The 19,667-nt window shown below is 38.8% G+C and overlaps 1 protein-coding gene across 5 annotated transcripts in view; it reads left to right on the top strand.

Moving 5' to 3' along the window:
- Positions 1–19,667, top strand: part of LOC117994871 (segmentation protein cap'n'collar-like) — a 155,891-nt gene that overhangs the window by 9,605 nt on the left and 126,619 nt on the right. For 3 of the 5 annotated variants that reach the window (XR_011238395.1, XM_069508480.1, XM_034982848.2), the window contains exon 1: positions 7,134–7,409. The exons of 1 other annotated variant lie outside the window; for it this stretch is intronic. The gene's annotated coding sequence lies outside the window, so the exon portion shown is untranslated. Of the gene's footprint in view, positions 1–7,133; positions 7,410–19,667 lie in introns of those variants that run through there. One more of the 5 variants, XM_069508482.1, reaches the window with a different exon arrangement.

Raw genomic sequence — 19,667 nt, 5'->3', positions numbered from 1 at the left:
TTTTTTTATTTTTATTTATTTGTGCAGACATGTTTTCAATTTAATACCCACACGTGGTCTTTCTTGAAAAGCTTGATTTACTTTTGTGTGTTTTGAATAAAAAGAGAAAGAAAAAAGGATTATTTTGTGTAGAGATGCGCTAAGGAGTGGTGAAAGTGGCCGTGATTTAATGGAGTTAAACTCAAACTCGAATCATTTATTCAAAATAGTTAAGTTTAGTTAATTTACAATTTTGACTGTCAGTTGTAGGAGTTATGTGGTATGGTGGTGATGGTGAATTGCGTAAGCTTGGAGCTAAGGCTACGAGGGTTCCGAACTACTTGGTTTCCTTACTAAATGGTTATAGCATTGGGAGTGTGATGTCCCAGCACGGTTGTCATCTAATTTAATAGCTAGTGGTCTGATGTTTTCAGCTGCTGAGATTGACTATCTAGCACTCTCAGATCATGATGCTACTTGGGCATTGGCAGTAAGGGTTGAAAAAAAAAGTGCGATATAGGTCTGCATGGTCTTAATGTGGGAGGGACTACAACGGGGATAATACGAAATAATTTTATTCATGAAATTTATCTTGTCCCTTACATTTTCGAATATTCGGAAAGCGTCGGCGAGGCATTTGATTCCTTTCATGATGTTGTATAACTTTTCTATGTGCTGTGTTTACCCTCTAAGAAGGTGAAAATGGATAATTGTAATAATAAAACGGTATGGTTGACTGAAGGGATTTTTGGTATAATAGAGTCACGGAGTGACACTGAAGCTGGGCTAAGATGAGATGAGGACTGGCTCTGTAGAGGAGAGCGCTATTCGCCTATGCAGTGTATTTGCAGACATAGTGAATCAGTCGTTTGAATAAGGGGTTTTCCCTAGCGACTTAAAAATTTCTATAGTTACCATTCCTGTAGCCCGTGTTAAAAAAAAAGGCGATTGATGTGGCACCGTCCTATAACATTGGTACCAATATTAGCGGGAATGATTGGAAAGGTAATGGTGAAACGTCTCAAAAAAATTCAATGCCAATGGTGTGCTCGTGGATGAACGATTTGGTTTTTGCAATGACAGCTCCACTGTCGAGGATTGTTTCTGTTTAAGTGGAATAGATAATGATAGCCTGAATGACAGGGTACCTATTGCTATTATTTTTCTGGATGTGACTAAGGCTTTTGACTTTGTGAATCATAAAATATTATTGGATAAATTAGATGGATATGGTGTTGCAAGAAGAGCTTATGAATGGATAGAGTCGTATTTGAATGGACTGAAAATGTGCGCTGGGATTGCTAGAATGAAAAATAATACCAAAGGGTGTACGAATCTCCACTGGAATGTGATAAGCGGGGGGGTACCTCAGAGTGTATGGTATGTGTGGTGTATTAGAATCCTTCCGTTTGAACTGACTTCAAAAACGGAGGAGGTTTTTAAATTCGCCGGAATATTTGTTTTCGACGATAGCGACCATTGTTCGTTGTGTATTGTTTGCAGATGATAGAATAATGTTGAAGGAACGTAGGAATGGGAATTGAACGGCGCTTTGGAGGATAATTAATTGAATTAGTAATAATGACTTGGAAGTGCGCTTAAATAAAACTAAAATGATGCAGTTCATGATCATGCGACGATGGAGAGGGTTGATGAGTTAAAGTTTTTGGGAATAATTTGCGACAAGAACTCTAATTTGAGGGTGCACATTAGGTGTGTGTGCTGAATTGGACGAATTTGTGTATGCGTGGGGGTCCTTCCACTGTGATGTATGAGCATAGAGGATATGGGCGTATTTATTAGGAGATGTCAAAAATATTTCCAACGAGATTATGAGGTAAGGATGAGTGGGTCGGTTGGATGCACGCACGAGCTATGCATTTCAGAATGTCACAGTGGTACATGCATTAAAAGCGTTTGCGCTATGGCTGTAAAAAAAAAAATCAACAATAAGCTGCCGATTGACCTCAAAAGGATGAGTTTGGATGTGTATAAGGAAGAGCTTAGTGAATTGCTTTTGGAAAAGTGCTATTGCGACGTTAAAGAATATTTGATTTATAAAAATGGGTTGTCTAAACGGCGAGGTGGCCATTTAGATGATAAACGGCGAGGTGGCTGTTTTGAAAAAAAAAGGGGGTTGTCTAAAAGGCGAGGTGGCCATTTAGATGATAAACGGCGAGGTGGCTGTTTTGAAAAAAAAGGGGGTTATCTAAAAGGCGAGGTGGTCATTTAGATGATAAACGGCGAGGTGGCTGTTCCGATAATGGATGGACGGCGGCGTGGCCGTTTCAGCTGAGGGGAGTTAGCTTGGTGTATAGTGTGGTGGGTATTTGGAACAGGTGATAGGATCAGTAGCGGGGTACTGCTGGAGTTCGGGTTTTATGAGACATAATTATGAGCGGTGAGTCTATTATGGCAAATGGTGCAGTGTGTTTTAGAAGTTGCTACTATGGATAAAGTTGGGCTATGCTTTGGTTGTGTCATGCTTGTTTTATTTGTAATGGTTGTGATATGCATGCTTTAGAATATGTGGTTTGTGTGCTTGTGCTGATTGTCAGGATGAACGAGCGGATGTTCTGACGTTTATAAAATGTTTGTGCTTGATACATACTAGCGCCCGAGGACGGTCGCATGTCAGAATGGCCGTATTGGAGGGTCGATATTGAAAGAGTTCTTACTGTCTGTAGACACCGTGAAAAGAAACATATGAGCTTTACTCTACGGAAGGTAGCCATCTTTATTTTAGTTGTCAGAGTTGGACTTTGACACGCACGCATTTGTTGTGGTTCACAATTTTCTCTCGCATTAAATTAATTAACTATCAGATTATAGCTTAGCTAATTATTATTCTTTGAGATAGGTAGGTAGTTTCTTAATCGTGATATTTAATTCGGTGATTGTGATATAGTTAGAACAGTAATTGTTCGATGCTAATGTACATTGTGTTAAATCGTAACATCTAGTGCCATCCGGTGACTTTGTCTGCAAAGCACTATTAATAATGTTCGCGTAGTTGTTTGACGAATATGGAATACTAATTATTGGTGAATATTAGAGTAGTTCGTGAGTTAACGTTTGGCTCAGTGGATAGATTATTATAAGGACATCCGTTAAGGTTATTTCTGCAGACGCTAGTGATTTAGAGTGTAATTGGAGATATACCGGCAGTTGAGATAATGATTAGTTTGAAGTGATAGTTTAGTGCGATAGTAACTTGAAGTTAACTTTGATAGTAGGTACCCGCTTTAGAATCGTATAACCCGGTTGGTAAAGAATCATTGATGACTCTCGTGTAATGTTGAAATGGATTAGACAATGAGTTGCCCATGAGATCGAATAGCTTACATTCTACCTGGTTTCTGTTGTGATCGCTTATTTGGGTGGATAGTAGTCGTGGCGCGTGTGGCGCACGATGCTATGGTGTTCTGTATGCAGATGTGCACAGAGTGGAGAAGGTAGAGCTATTGCGATATTCTGAATTAGTAATGAGAAATCAATTATAAGATCTGGTTTAGATCGTAAGAGAGTCGATGCAATGATCCTTTTAAGAGTGTTCATGAAGTTGTGATTGATTATCTTGAGATGATTAGATAACGGAGTAGGTCGTGACTTGATTGAGAGGTTGCAATAGCAATTGCGCCCTAATCACACGATGTAGTGTTTAGCTTAGGTTAGCTAGTTTAGAGTGAGGTGAGGGGTCGCTGTGAGGGGTGGTTGGAGGCGACCATAGGTAGGGTTAGGTTAGGGTGATCTGGTTGTGTTACGTTGATGGTTTCCATGTGCGATACGTTACTGAGAACTATTTGTAAAGAACATGGATTAAAGTACCTACTTATTAATTACTACCTTCTGATGTCGGCTAAAGATAAATAATAATTATCAGCCATCCTCCTGTTCTCCGACATATATATATATATATATATATTAGAATAATAGGTACGTATAGAGACGTGTTCAAAGAGATCAAATCCTTTTATTTAAGCTTCTGAACAACGGCGTATCTGCTATCAAAAATATATTTAAAGTGCCCACGGGTTAACTCTCGGCATCGGAAACTGTTTCATTCTGCACCAAGTAAGACAAAACATGCAGATAACACATTCATACGACGTAGTTGCAACCAAGCTAATCATCTATTCGCGAAAAATGATATTTTACATCTCTCTCTCCATAGGTATAAATTAGCAATTAAGGATGTAATATCAAATTCTGCCTAGTTATAGTTTATACTTTAGTCGATTTTAGTTCTGTGTTCCATAAGTTTATCTACCTAGTTAGTTTTAAATACTCTGTGCCTAGTTTTCATACGCGTACTATGCCCGTGTGTTATGTACATAATTTTTATTATAAGTGTTAATTTCTCATTGGAGACTGCTTTGGTTTAAGTGTTTTAATATATATACTATCTATTTATCTAATTGTAACTGTTTGTCTTAACAAAATAAAATAAATAAATAGGTAGGTATGTATAATAAATCACAAAATGTAACTATGTAACTGCAGAGCAAGTCCGCGACAGGCAATGCCGCGACAATCGGGTATTGAGCACATGAGGCGGGCGGACGTCCATCCGCGCGTCACCCTCGCTCGCCCGCACCGGGTTAGCGAGGAGGCTGTGCGGGTGTGGGAGCGTTCCCTCCCCGATTGCCATCTCAACCTGTCACGTGTAAGTCCCGCAAATTGCTATTGCGCTGAAACTATGTCTCATTAATATCCAAATGACGTAACTTTGACGTCGGTATATTTAAGTAAAAATATACCATCAGCTCGAAACTTCAGTCTAGTGCTGACGTCACAAAATTGGCGGCCAAGTGCATTAGCAATTTGCGGGACTTGTACCTACTATATACCTACCACCTAAATTAATATATTATTTCCTCAACTGGAATCGGCGTGTAGGTATATGTTATGTTCTTACTGTTTAATGATGTAATGGTCTGGAAAATGATACAATGTACAAGTCAATAAACGGGCATGAAAAAATATTATTATGTAATAATAACATTGTACTTAAGACGTATTTAATTACTGATAATAACAACCTCGAAAGTTTAGCAAAAATACAGTTGGGCAGCCATGCTTATACAGAACAATCGCGGACGAAAAGGATTGCTACGCACCAGGGGTATAAAATACAGTGCGACAAGGCTATCTTGGCGCGTGGCGAAAATTGAAACTAACGTTGCCGTCAAGAATAGAATAGAATAGAATATGTTTTTATTCAAGTAGACTTTTTACAAGCGCTTTCGAATAGTCGGGTAGTTGGTCCCGATTCTCTAGTCTCTCTCTAAACTAAATTTAGAGTATCTGCATCCTTTTCTTTTTACTAATGCTAAAAAAGAAACGGAACATGACTTTCACATTTAAAGACTCTAAATTTTAGTGCACAATACAAATTTAAACAGTAGGTTCGCGAGTGCGTGCTAAAATCACGGGTTTTACCATCTAAAAATTTAATTTAGAAATGTCAAACTGCTTCTGTCCTTTTCATAATACAATAGTAAGATGAGGGCGCGAATACTCTAAAATTAGGTTGTGCTTAGAATCGGTGCCAGTATTAATTTACCACTGGCTCGGAATGCCGTTCCTACCGAGAAGAACCAGCAAGAAACTCGGCGGTTGCTCTTTTTAATTTTTTCAATTTACAATGTTATTATACCATACTGTACAAGCCATTGCAGCCCCGTGCATTGCTGGAGCGAGTCAAATCAGAGCTTTTTTTATCATTTAGGTACATTGACATAGTCTTCGACTGTATAATATGTTTTTTTAGGAGCATACTTTTAACACATTTTTTAAACTTGTGTAAAGGCAAATCTAAAATTGTTTGTGGAATTTTATTATAAAATATTACACTAATTCCCACAAATGACTTTCCCACCTTCCAGAGGCGGAGCGCAGTAGTAGCGAGCTTATTTCTGTTTCTAGTTTGCCTATCGTGGAAATCACCGATTTTTTTGTAACTGTGAATGTTTTGTCGTACAAAAAATATAAGTGACAAGTGTCCCCCTTGTTCTTGTTTGAATATTCTAAGCCTTTGTTCTCCAACAGCGCCCTCCTGTCAATGTCATTCAAGTGCCAAGAGAGTGCCTTGCTTGTCGCACTGTAACCGGCTCGATATGTCAAAAATATTTACCTATTTAGGGCTTTCTGTATGATCTGTGATGCATCTTTCATAGCTACTGAAGTCTTAGTAAAAGTAAACAGCTGTCAGTTATCCTGGCGTAGGTAGGTATGTACCTACCTATAATATACCTATTCGTGCGGCTGGTGTTGAAGCTGCGCATTGGATCATTTCGCACTTTCGCAGTACCGTTTTCCAAGAGTCATCATTATCATTATGATCAACTCATGACCGGCTCACTACAAAGTACGGGTCTCCTCTCAGATCTCAGAATGAGAAGGGTTTTGGCTTCTACCACACTGGCCAAGTGCGGGTTGGCAGACTTCCTATACCTCTTGAGAACGTTATGGAAAACTCTTAGGTATGCAGGTTTCCTCACGATGTTTTCGTTCAGCGTTAAAGCAACTAATATTTAATTAATTAAAAATCTTTCAACTGTACGGTGGTCAAACTGTGACATTGCGGCTAATTCCGTTGTACACAATCTCTAAACTAAACTAAAATGGCACGTCTAAATCTATTGCTATCCCTTTCATAATGTTGCTTGCGGAAAAGGATAGCACTTGATTTAGACCTGTTAATTTAGTTTAGTTTAGAGATTGTGTACCAGAGAATCGGCCCCAATATCATTATAAAGGTTATATATTATAAGCAAAATTATTTCTGTTATTATTATAAGTTTATGTGGGCTTATGGGTGCCATCTAGTATGTAGTAGAAATTTTCATAACATTGTAGTAGTTACGAATATACTATATGTGGCGCTCATCAATAGATGGCGCTCTTTTATTAATCGTGTTTCAATTCAAATCTTCAATATTCCTATCAATAATTTAATAGCTAGGAAGTATGATTTTATGTGATTATTTATTTAATAAACTATGTATTTCATTCACAATTAAAATTAATAAAACAACACAAGCACAAGTCTTGGAGTGTCTCGGACAAATCTAGATAGCTCTGTCTTGCTTTGTCGAATAACTCTGTCTCGTATTAATTGTCAGATGGCAATGACGTGTCGTCACTCAAAAACTTCGATCCGAAGTCAGTCACAAACAATTTACTATCGAGAGTAATCGCCTTTTGTGTCTTATAAACTAGAAATCATTGCGAAATCGTGTATTTTTAGTGCTAAATCGTTATCAGAACTGCGAACTATTTGTTATTCCGTACCACCGGTTAGCCACTATACGGATTGTCAGTGCCTCAAGTTTTAAAAAAAAGTGTGGTGTCTTCAAATGAAACAGTAATTGCTGTTTTCCCATTGGTTTTTACCTCTTTTATTGGATATCTTTCGTTAACTGAAGGTAACGGAGCGTGAATTGCGGCAGTCTCACACAAAAACGAAATTAACTACGCACGGCGCACCTAAGTAAATTATAAGTTAACTTTAGAGGTTAATCGCAAAACATTTGGCAGAATATTTTGATATTTAAGTACCTACCTTTAAAAAAAATGAAACAGGTCATTTTCATGTCGTCGAGTGTTGCGAAAAATAATAAAAAGTTATTTTTCATGTCAGTTTACTTAGATTTTTCGGTTACCTATTATTATTATCTTATCGACTCTTATCAAAATCTTGTTTAAATTGTCATATAGGGCAAATTTTAGCGCTTTAACATGTATAACAAATAATAAAATTAACAAAAGGCTAACAGTCCTTATTTTGCACAGTTAAGCAGTAGGTAGGTTTTAAAATTAGAGGTATTTAAAGGTAGTAGAAAAACAAATTTGACAGGACTTAAATAATGCTATCCTTTTCATAATGTTCTCAGTAAAAATGAGATGGCATGATATTTGTCTTGCCAGGAGTTTTGTTGTTTTGATGATGGTCTTGTCTCTATAATGGCTCTAGGATTAGTCATCATGTGTTTAGGTTACTAGGTAAAATTTTTTAGGCTTGCTTCCTTAGCTTTAGCTTCAAGCAATTTTGAAGATGGGTTTCTTGACTGGATTTTCAGCTATGGTGTCTGGCATTGTTACCACAGAACTGGTTATAGAAAAACAATATCTAATAGGTACCTATCTTAAATTCTTAACACCAAGTTTTTACTTGACAAAGAAAATTTGCCAGAGAGTAATAAAATAGGTAGGTAGCTATAATACTGCAATGCAGTTAGATCTATTTATTTTGTAAGCTGTGATAGCCCAGTGGTTAGGTCGTCCGCCTTCTATTTGGAGGTTGGGGGTTCAATCCTGGGCACGCACCTCTAACTTTTCGGAGTTATGTGCGTTTTAATTAATTAAATATCACTTGCTTTAACGGTGAAGGAAAACATTGTGAGGAAACCTGCATGCCTGAGAGTTCTCCATAATGTTCTCAAAGGTGTGTGAAGTCTACCAATCCGCACATAATCATCCACAAAATCACAAAATCATCGTCATGATCAACCCATCACCGGCTCACTGCAGAGCACGGGTCTCCTTTCAGAGTGAGAAGGGATTTGGCCATAGTCTACCACGCTGGCCATGTGCGGATTGGTAGACTTCACACACCTTTGAGAACATTATGGAGAACTCTCAGGCATACAGGTTTCCTCACGATGTTTTCGTTCATTGTTAAAGCAAGTGATATTTAATTACTGAAAATGCACATAACTCCGAAAAGTTAGAGGTGAGTACCCGGCATCGAACCCCCGACCTCCGATTAGAAGGCGGAAGTCCCAACCGCTAGGCTATCACAGCTTATGAGTCTTATTACTAAATAATTAGTAATTAGTCACCCCTTCCCACGCTCGCTACAATTAAGTTTAAGTAGGTATCTTCTTGAATATAATAAAAGGAAAAGGTGACTGACTGACTGATCTATCAACGCACAGCTCAAACCACTAGATGGATCGGGCTGAAATTTAGCATGCAGATTGCAGATAGCTATTTTTGAAAATTCAATCTCTGGGGTTTGAAAGTGTTGTTCACGCCGACAAAGTCACGGGCATAAGCTAATCAGTACTCTTATTATAAATGCGAAAGTGTGTTTGTTTGTTGGTTTGTCCATCAATCACGTCGCAACGGTGCAACGGATTGACGTGATTTTCTGCATATAAAGTGACCTGGAGAGTGACATAGGCTACTTTTATCCGCGGACGAAGTCGCGGGCATCAGCTAGTTTCCCATAATCGTTCGGCCATGTCATATTCACGGGCGCGAAAACTTCGAACGTAATAACATTTTGGCAGTAGGCGTTCGCGCAGGTCGATGACCCCCGCGACCGTCCGTTCGCAAGGACGTTCTATTAAAAATTATTCATGTTTACCTTTTGTTTAAAGATTTCCGAACGTTAACGAACGGAGATTAGTTATTTATCTGTTGTTTTTTGAAGTTGATTTAGTATTTTTAAAATAATATTTGTAATGCAGTCTGCAGTAGCGTGCAGCTCATAGAGGCATAAAGGCTTACTCAAGAAATAGGTATGGTGCGACAAGGCTCTTTTGGCACTTGAATGACATTGACAGGGTGGCACTGTTGGAGAACAAAGGCTTAGAATATTCAAACAAGAACAAAGGGGACACTTGACGGCAACGTTAGTTCCGATTTTCGCCACGCACCAAGATAGCTTTATCGCACTGTATTTGGAAATTGGAATGCAGTCTCAGTGGCGTGCAGCTCATAGAGGCATAAAGGCACTGCTTACTCAAAAAATAGGTACCTAAAGCACATAATATAATATAATAGTACCTAGTATATAAAAGGCATAACGGATAACGCATAATCTAGTAAACCTGTAAAACGCATAATATAACATTGTTATGATATTTCGATTGTTATATTATGATATTTCGATTGTTATGTTATGATATTTCGATTGTTATGTTATGATAATTATTTCGATTTTCGCGACTAAGCCTTAATTAGACTGTCATCAAATTCGATGCTTACGTGATATTATGACCTCTTAGTCAGCAGGTGATTGACCCGAACACAAAAACTAAACTAAGGCTTCGGTCACACAAACGCCGACAGTGAACAGACTCACTGTGATCTGTGACCCTCAGTGTGAACGTGACATTTTTTTTATGTAGATACAAGTTAGCCCTTGACTGCAATCTCACCTGGTGTGTGATGATGCAGTCTAAGATGGGAGCGGGCTTGGAAGGGCTATGGCAGTTTTTATTAAACCCATACCCCTTTGGTTCTTCACGGCATCGTACCGGAACGTTAAATCGCTTGGCGGCACGGCTTTGCCGGTAGCGTGGTGACTAGCTACGGCTGAAGCTGAAGCCTCCCACATGGCACAACACACAACCATTTTTAAGGTTCCGTACCTCGAAAGGAAAAACGGAACCCTTATAGGATCACTTGGTTGTCTGTCTGTCTGTCAAGAAACCTACAGGGTACTTCCCGTTGACCTAAACTAGAACCATGAAATTTGGCAGGTAGGTGGGTATTATAGCTGGCTTTAGGGGAAAAATCTGAAAACCGTGAATTTGTGGTCACATGACACAAAAAAATTAAATTGTGGTCATGAACTAATAATTAGTATTTTCAATTTTCGAAGTAAGATAACTATATCAAGTGTGGTATCATATGAAAGGGCCTTCACTTGTGCATTCTAAAACAGATTTTTATTTATTTTTATGCATCATAGTTTTTGAATTATCGTGCAAAATCTCAAAAAATACGACCGTAGTACGGAATCCTCGTTGCGCGAGCCTGACTCGCACTTGGCTGGTTTTTATTTATTGCATGATAGGCTTGCGCTTGCCGACAATCATCTTTTAAAGCAAAGATGAGGTCTAAATTTGAAGCGTGCTTGCATTCGAGATGCCTATTCACTCTTGCCTTGAAGGTCGTTGCCTCAGACCTCCGAGGTCTTTGCCTCTAGTAACGTCTCGTAATTTCTGTCACAATTTTTTTTAGTGCTAACATTGACCGCGATCTCACCTGGTGGTAAGTGATGATGCAGTCTAAGATGGAAGCGGGCTAACCTGGTAGGGGATTTTTTTTAATTTATAGACTAGCGCTTGGCTGCAATCAGACCCGATGGCAAGTGATGATGCAAACTAAGGCTGAGATCTATAGAGCGCACTTTGACTTTGCTCAGACTTGATTGAGTTAAAACGAGACAGATTTATGTGAGATGTAATATAGCTCTGTCTCGTTTTAAGTCTAAGCTAAGTCAAAGTGCGCTCTATAGATCTCACCCTTAGATGGAGCGCGCTTGCTTAGAACATGCTTATTTACTGACTTGAAGGTGCCCATATTACTTGAAGGTACAATGGAATTTACATAATCCCTAATCGGTTTCCCTAAGCTGTGATAGCCTAGTGGTTAGGACGTTCGCCTTCTAATCGGAGGTCGGGGGTTCGATCCCGGGCACGCACCTCTGACTTTTCGCAGTTATGTGCGTTTTAATTAATTAAATATCACTTGCTTTAACGGTGAAGGAAAACATCGTGAGGAAACCTGCATGCCTGAGAGTTCTCCATAATGTTCTCAAAGGCATGTGAAGTCTACCAATCTGCACATGGCCAGCGTGGTAGACTATGGCCAAAACCCTTCTCACTCTGAGAGGAGACCCGTGCTCTGTAGTGAGCCTGCGATGGGTTGATCGTGATGATGATGAATCGGTTTCTACACGGCATCGTACCAGAACGCTAAATGCCGCGGGTTTGCCGGTAGGGTGGTAACTGGACACGGACGAAGGCTGAAGCCTCCCACAAGTCACAACTCTCAACCTCAGAGGTCCTTGCCTCGAGGTTTGGCTCCCAACTTCACCCGTGTAGGTGTGACGTTCAATGCACCGACAGACTCACCCGAGTGGGTGGACTGAGGACGTATTAAGGACGTTCACGTAAATCATTGTCTTTGTTTAATGTTCATTACAAGGCTGGCTGTGATAAGTGTGAGTGGTGTCCGGCCCATACACGATCAAGTTTACCGGTCAAGTTCGCAGCGGACTTGAAGCGGCATCAAGTAAACTTGACGGTGTATAGATGGCAATCCGTGTGCATGATGTCCATACACCGCCTTCATCAGTTTAAAAATAATAATAAAAAAAAAAAAATTCAATTAAACTTTTACAAGTATTTTTGAATCGTCAGATGCATCTACCACTGGTTCGGAATGCCTTTTCTACCGAGAAGAACCAGCAAGAAACTTGGCGGACGGAAGTTTACTGGACGCCGCCAGAATGACGCGTACGCGAGAGCGTTTTTTTATAGCGAGTAAACGAGCAGGCGGGTCACCTGATGTTAAGTGATTACCACCGCCCATGAACATTTGCAGCACCAGAGGAACCGCCGATGCGGAATTTTAGGAATTTGTTGGTCCGCCCCTTGAATAACCCCATGTTGTAATCTAACACCGCCGAAGGGAGTTGATTCCACAGTTTGCATGTGCATGGAAAAAAGGATCTGGCACAACGGGTGGTCGAAGTGCTCCAGAAACCCAGGTGGTGAGGGTGGAATTGTTTGCAGTGGCGTGGGGTGCGGTTGTAGAAAAAGGAGGGTGGAATGAGATCAAACAACTCTTCTGAACACTCTCCATTATAGAGGCGATAAAACACGCAAAGAGAGCTTACGTCTCTGCGGTGTTCCAGGTTTTCCAACGAGCCGGTTAGTTTGGGGTTGGGTTGGTTGGTTTTATATAGCTTATCTTTTTAAAATCAGCTTATATTTTCGGTTCTATTCGAGTAAAAATTCCAGTATAACAGAACGCTTGGTCTCTACAATTTATTAACACGACCTCGGCTTCCCGTACTTTGGTGAATTTCCTGAATTATTCTGTTGCTCTTATCAAGGTACTTAGGAGTTTAGTTTATGCACGATGCATCTACTTCCGCCCTAGCATGCCAAATGCTATAGGGAACCATATTTCACATGTGGTTGCAAAATCAATAAATAGGTACAGTAACAGTAACTATTTGAATTCGACCTAGATGTAGATAGTTTTATATTAAGTTATTTTCCTTCCTGTATTCATATAATTTTAATATAATAATTCCTTCCTGTATTCGTATAATATTTTTTTGTAGGGTTCCGTACCTCAAAAGGGACCATTATAGGATCACTTTGTTGTCTGTCTGTCAAGAAACCCGGGTACTTCCCGTTGACCTATAATCGTGAAATTTGGCAGGAAGGTAGGTCTTATAGCAGACATGAGGGGAAAAATCTGAAAACCGTGAATTTTACGTTACATCACAAGAAAAAAATTAAAATGTTTTCATGAAGAAATATTGCTATTTTCAACTTTCATAGTAAGATTACTATACAAAGTGGGGTATAGTAATCTTACTATACCCCACTTAGTGCACACCCGCACGTCACCCGCGTTATCCCGCACCGGGTTAGCACGGGGGCTGTGCGGGGCGTCCCCACACCGACTGCCATCTCGACCTGTCGCGTACTATACCTATGTGCGTTTAAGCAGGGTTAGAAATAACCAGTAAAAAAAAACTAATTAATTCACTTGAGTATTAATTAGCAAAATATGCCTGTTAATGTTATGATATTTTTAACAGCAAAACAAAAGAAATTTCTTGCCAAAAGTCATGGTATAAGAGCCAGCGCGTGTTAAGCGCAAGTTTTAAAGTTTATAAGGGTGTCTGGCAGGGGGTTGCCACGATACTGTCTGGCAATACACGACGTGATTTCTAATCCTATTCCGAAGAAAATATAAAAAACCGGCCAAGTGCGAGTCAGGCTCGCGCAATGAGGGTTCCGTACTACAGTCGTATTTTTTCGACATTTTGCACGATAATTCAAAAACTATGATGTATAAAAATAAATAAAAATCTGTTTTAGAATGTAAAGGTGAAGACCTTTCATATGATACCCCACTTGATACAGTCACTCACTTCGAAAGTTGAAAATACTAATTATTAGTTCATGACCTCAATTTAATTTTTTTTGTGTGATCTAACCCTAAATTTACGGTTTTCAGATTTTTCACCAAATGTCAGCTCAGCTATAAGATCTACCTAACTGCCAAATTTCATGATTCTAGGTCAACGGGAAGTACCCTGTAGGTTTCTTGACAGACAGACAGACAGACAACAAAGTGATCCTATAAGGGTTCCGTTTTTCCTTTTGAGGTACGGAACCCTAAAAAACTAGCTGATACCCGCGACTTCGTCCGCGTGGAATTGGATTTTTAAAAATCCCGTTGGACCTCTTTGATTTTCCGGGATAAAAAGTAGCCTATGTCACTCTCCAGGTCTTTATCTATACCCATGCAAAAAAATCACGTCAATCCGTTGCACCCTTGCGACGCGCGTGATTGAAGGACAAACCAACAAACAAACACTTTCGCATTTATAATAACGTAAGATATTTTACACCTTTATTATCTGTAATCTCCCAAAGCCACCATGATGTTGGGAACAAGACCCAGAGAAATTGCAGCTTTTATAAAATAACGATGGTATGGCACGCGCTGGCTCTCTCTTATCAGGGTTTATATAAATAATTCCGGGCGAGGCCCTTCCGAAATGAGACAGAAGTTTATTTCGTTCGGCCTCGTATAAACACATGCAAGAATACGTCACAATCATTTTGCAGTGTATTTTTGGTGCAGCCTCCTCTCTGAGCTTTGTAACGAGTGTTATTATTATAAAAATTTATATAATTTGGACTGGGGACAGAATCATCCTTCATGTCAACCGATAGATTACATTGGACATAGGCAGAGTGAACTATAATGAAGGAACTCTCGGTATCGACGATATTATATCAAATATTCTTTACTTAAAAAAAAAAGAATAATTATATTCCCATTCTAAGCTTGTGCCAGGAGTAGGTACGACATTAGTGCAACTTTTGACGGGTTTGAACCGTCGACCTTTCGGTTTTCAGTCTACACCTTTACCCGTTGAGCTATTGAGGCTCTAATTGCGCGTATTGCCCTTTTTTGTAATACAAAAACTCTCCAAATATCTGCCGCTTTACCCCATATTAAGATTTCATAAGACATGAATAATACTATGGAAGTAAGCAAAATATACTATCTTTGCGGTTTCCACGTCAGTTAACTGCCGAATCTTTCTGCGAACGTATTGGTATACGGCGCCGAACTTTCGGCGCCGTACTCTAGGCAAGTGTGTCGCTACACTAAGAAGTTCCCCTGTCGTGAACTGTGACTGTACTATTTAGGTAGCTACCCACTTACCCAGGTAACCATGTATTTTGTTAACATCTGGCGCAACGTGCAAGATATTTAGGCCGCTATAAATTCAGTAAGAATGCACTTTTGATCCCCAAGGCCCGTACAAACAGATTGCCCTTGTCGCCGCGGCCTACATTTAGTTAATCAACGAATAATAATAATAATGTAATCAGCGGCCATGTTTGTTTTATTTCGAAATTCGAATGTAAACAGAGATGTACGGAGGCCAAAGTGAGAAGACAAGCGAGTTAGAAACCACTGGACAGTGGGCACTATAAGTGGTACAAAACTTCTGTGAAAAAACCGGCCAAGTGCGAGTCAGGCTCGCGCAATGAGGGTTCCGTACTACAGTCGTATTTTTTCGACATTTTGCACGATAATTTAAAAACTATGATACATAAAAATAAATAAAAATCTGTTTTAGAATACACAGGTGAAGCCTTTTTTTTGAGTTCGTCTCGCACTTGACCGGCTGCTCAATTGCAATAGAATGACAGCTACAATGTCACGATCGCAATCACCTCTGATTGGTTGACGCTCGCTCACTATTGGCTACAATGCATTGTTGCAACAAGAATCGCTAACATTCAGCCAATCAGAACAATTGAGATTGAAATAATGATTGATGCTGGTTTTACGAAATCGACCTACGGTTTTATAATGACGGTATGAAATCAACATAAATAAAGGTACATTAATACAGATAACGGTTATTTCAATTTAGTTTAGGCATCGATGAATACAGGACATTTTGATGACGGAATAAGGTCATATCTTTAACAGATAAAAATCGATTATCTATTATTATGTATCGCTTTCGCTTTAGATATCGATAAATTGATGAAATATTGATTCCGCATATCGTCCATTGGTCATCGAACTGCAAACATTTGAAATTCTAATAAAGATGTCGTTTCGCGCACATTTTGCGTCATCCGGTGTTTTTTTACGCCCACCAGAGTTCAAGGTTGGGGCTAAGCTAACGTTCGGAAACTGAATACCTACCTAGATGTTTTTAGGGTTCCGTATCTCAAAAGGAATAAAAAGAGACCCTAACAGCCCTTTCACACGGCGCGCGTCCAGTTTTTGCAGGATCCCGTTTTCTGCAGGATCCCGTTTGATGGCGAATTTGCGAGCATTCCGCATGCGGGATGCTCGTGTGAACGCTAGCATAAAAATCCAATAAAATTTGCCATCAAACGGGATCCTGCAAAAAACTGGACGCAGTGTGAAAGGGGCGTTATAGAATCACGTCTTTGTTGTCTGCCCGTATGTCAAGACCCGTCAAGGGAATCAAAACCTATGGGGTATTGACCTAGAATCGTGATCCTATAAGGGTTCCGTTTTTCCTTTTGAGGTACGGAACCCTAAAAATTAAAAAATATTTTTTGTTTACGAATTGTGACGTAATTATATACCTTTCGTACAGCGTGACGTTAATGTTAAAAATAAATAAAAAAACCGGCCTAGTGCGAGTCAGGCTCGCGCAATGAGGGTGCCGTACTACAGTCGTATTTTTTCGACATTTTGCACGATAAATCAAAAACTATGATGCATAAAAATAAATAAAAATTGGTTTTAGAATGTACAGGTGAAGACCTTTCATATGATACCCCACTTGATATAGTTATCTTACTTAGAAAATTGAAAATACTAATTATTAGTTCATGACCACAATTTAATTTTTTTTTGGTGTGATCTAACCCTAAATTCACGGTTTTCAGATTTTTCCCCAAATGTCAACTATAAAATCTACCTAACTGCCAAATTTCATGATTCTATGTCAACGGGAAGTACCCTGTAGGTTTCTTGACAGACAACAAAGTGATCCTATAAGGGTTCCGTTTTTCCTTTTGAGGTACGGAACCCTAAAAATCAGTTCATTTTATTACTACAGTCCAACACCCTATTGACTATGACACCATCCATAGTGGTTATAAATTGTGTCATGTAAGAGAAACAACTTAGATTTATTATAACTTATAACACCTGACCATGTCCATATCCCTAAAAGGCAGGTTTTCAAAATATGGGTCATACAGGGTGTAACCAGAACGCTAGCAAAAACTTAGCGTTATTGTTATACTACCTAAACACAATCCAATGCCAATAACCATTTGCCTCATTTTGTAGTTTTAGTGATTTAGTATCTTTCACGCAATGTATAGCGTGCAAAACTCGGGCCAATGCCCCGCCTACGACGCGCCATTGACTCCGAGTAGCCTACTTAAGCGACGTTCGTTGACCTCTAGCGTCAGTCAGATGTTTTATTTGAAACTAGCTTATGCTCGCGACTTCGTCCGCGTGGACTACACAAATTTCAAACCCCTATTTCACCCCCTTAGGGGTACAATTTTCAAAAATCCTTTCTTAGCGGATGCCTACGTCATAATAGCTATCTGCATGCCAAATTTCAACCCGATCTTTTTTTTATAAAAGAATATTAGCCATATTAAATGACTAATATTCCCCTTTCCTCTCCAACTAAGCGTCACGCTTGTGCTGGGAGTAGGTACGACAATAGTGCAACCGTCGACCTTGCGGTTTTCAGTCCACTCTTTTCCGGTTGAGCTATTGAGGCTCTAAGATCTGTCCAGTAGTTTGAGCTGTGCGTTGATAGGTCAGTTAGTCAGTCAGTCAGTCACCTTTTCCTTTTATATATTTAGATAGCTGATCCCCGCGGCTTCGCCCGCGTAGATTTAGGTTTTTAAAGATCCCGTATAGCCTATGTCACTCAGGAATAATGTAGCTTTCTACTGGTGAAAGAATTTTTAAAATCGGTTCAGTAGTTCTAAAGATTACCCCCTACAAACAAACTTAACGACATTACCTCTTTATATAATATAGCTGATCCCCGCGGCTTCGCCCGCGTAGATTTAGGTTTTTAAAGATCCCGTATAGCCTATGTCACTCAGGAATAATGTAGCTTTCTACTGGTGAAAGAATTTTTAAAATCGGTTCAGTAGTTCTAAAGATTACCCCCTACAAACAAACTTAACGACATTACCTCTTTATATAATATAATTTCGCCATAACTTCAAAACCAAACGTCCAATTTTAATCATTCAAAGACCAAATATTATCTCCATAAACTGTTCTTAGTGATGAAATCATTTATTTTGATAAGGATTAATAGCATGAGTAAAATAAACGCGTTTAAATGTAGTCCAAAAAAAATTCAAGATTTTTAAATAAAAAAATGGTTGCTGTGCCTCACTCGACATAGATGGGTATAGTGTGTCGCGGACTTTTTTGTAGATATTTATAAGATCTACAATTAATTAGAACATTTTATGGTTCTATCTTTTATAGTTTAGGCAGCGTACGCAAAATAAGTAACTTTTCTGGTTGATTTTTTACACTTTGTGTCCGAAAAACCCAAATATCTTACGGAACCCTATTTTTTTCCAAAATAAAATATAGCCTATGTTACTCGTGGATAATGTAGCTTTCGAATGGTGAAAGAATTTTTAAAATCGGTCCAGTAGTTTTTGAGCCTATTCAGTACAAACAAACAAACAAACAAACAAACAAACAAACAAACAAACAAACAAACAAAGTTTTCCTCTTTATAATATTAGTGTAGACAACGGGCCGTGCAGCAGAAATCGTAATATTTTAATTTCGCCATAACTTCAAAACCAAACGTCCAATTTTAATCATTCAAAGACCAAATATTATCTCCATAAACTGTTCTTAGTGATGAAATCATTTATTTTGATAAGGATTAATAGCATGAGTAAAATAAACGCGTTTAAATGTAGTCCAAAAAAAATTCAAGATTTTTAAATAAAAAAATGGTTGCTGTGCCTCACTCGACATAGATGGGTATAGTGTGTCGCGGACTTTTTTGTAGATATTTATAAGATCTACAATTAATTAGAACATTTTATGGTTCTATCTTTTATAGTTTAGGCAGCGTACGCAAAATAAGTAACTTTTCTGGTTGATTTTTTACACCTTGTGTCCGAAAAACCCAAATATCTTACGGAACCCTATTTTTTTCCAAAATAAAATATAGCCTATGTTACTCGTGGATAATGTAGCTTTCGAATGGTGAAAGAATTTTTAAAATCGGTCCAGTAGTTTTTGAGCCTATTCAGTACAAACAAACAAACAAACAAACAAACAAACAAAGTTTTCCTCTTTATAATATTAGTGTAGATATATATCGTAAACTTTAACAAATTTGATTTTATTTTTCGCGGTTATTTTATGGTATCATATATCAGTAATCATCAGTAGGTACTATCACCTGTCTTCGTATTTGCCAGCGTTCTGGTTACACCCTGTATATGTTACAATCTGTTCAAACCTCAAATTTATAGTCTCTCTTATAGATAGTTGGCGATTCGAACCATATTGAATCTATATGGTACTCGTAAGGTACCCAAGTATAATCTGAAACCTGTCACGCCATACATGGACCTATTTAACCATATGGTGTTTACAACGCCGTATGG

This window comes from Maniola hyperantus, chromosome 28 (assembly GCF_902806685.2).
Source record: "Maniola hyperantus chromosome 28, iAphHyp1.2, whole genome shotgun sequence".
Classification (NCBI taxonomy): Eukaryota; Metazoa; Arthropoda; class Insecta; order Lepidoptera; family Nymphalidae; genus Maniola; species Maniola hyperantus.
Note: the sequence above shows the minus strand (reverse complement) of the source record. Positions and strands in the feature narration are given on the sequence as shown.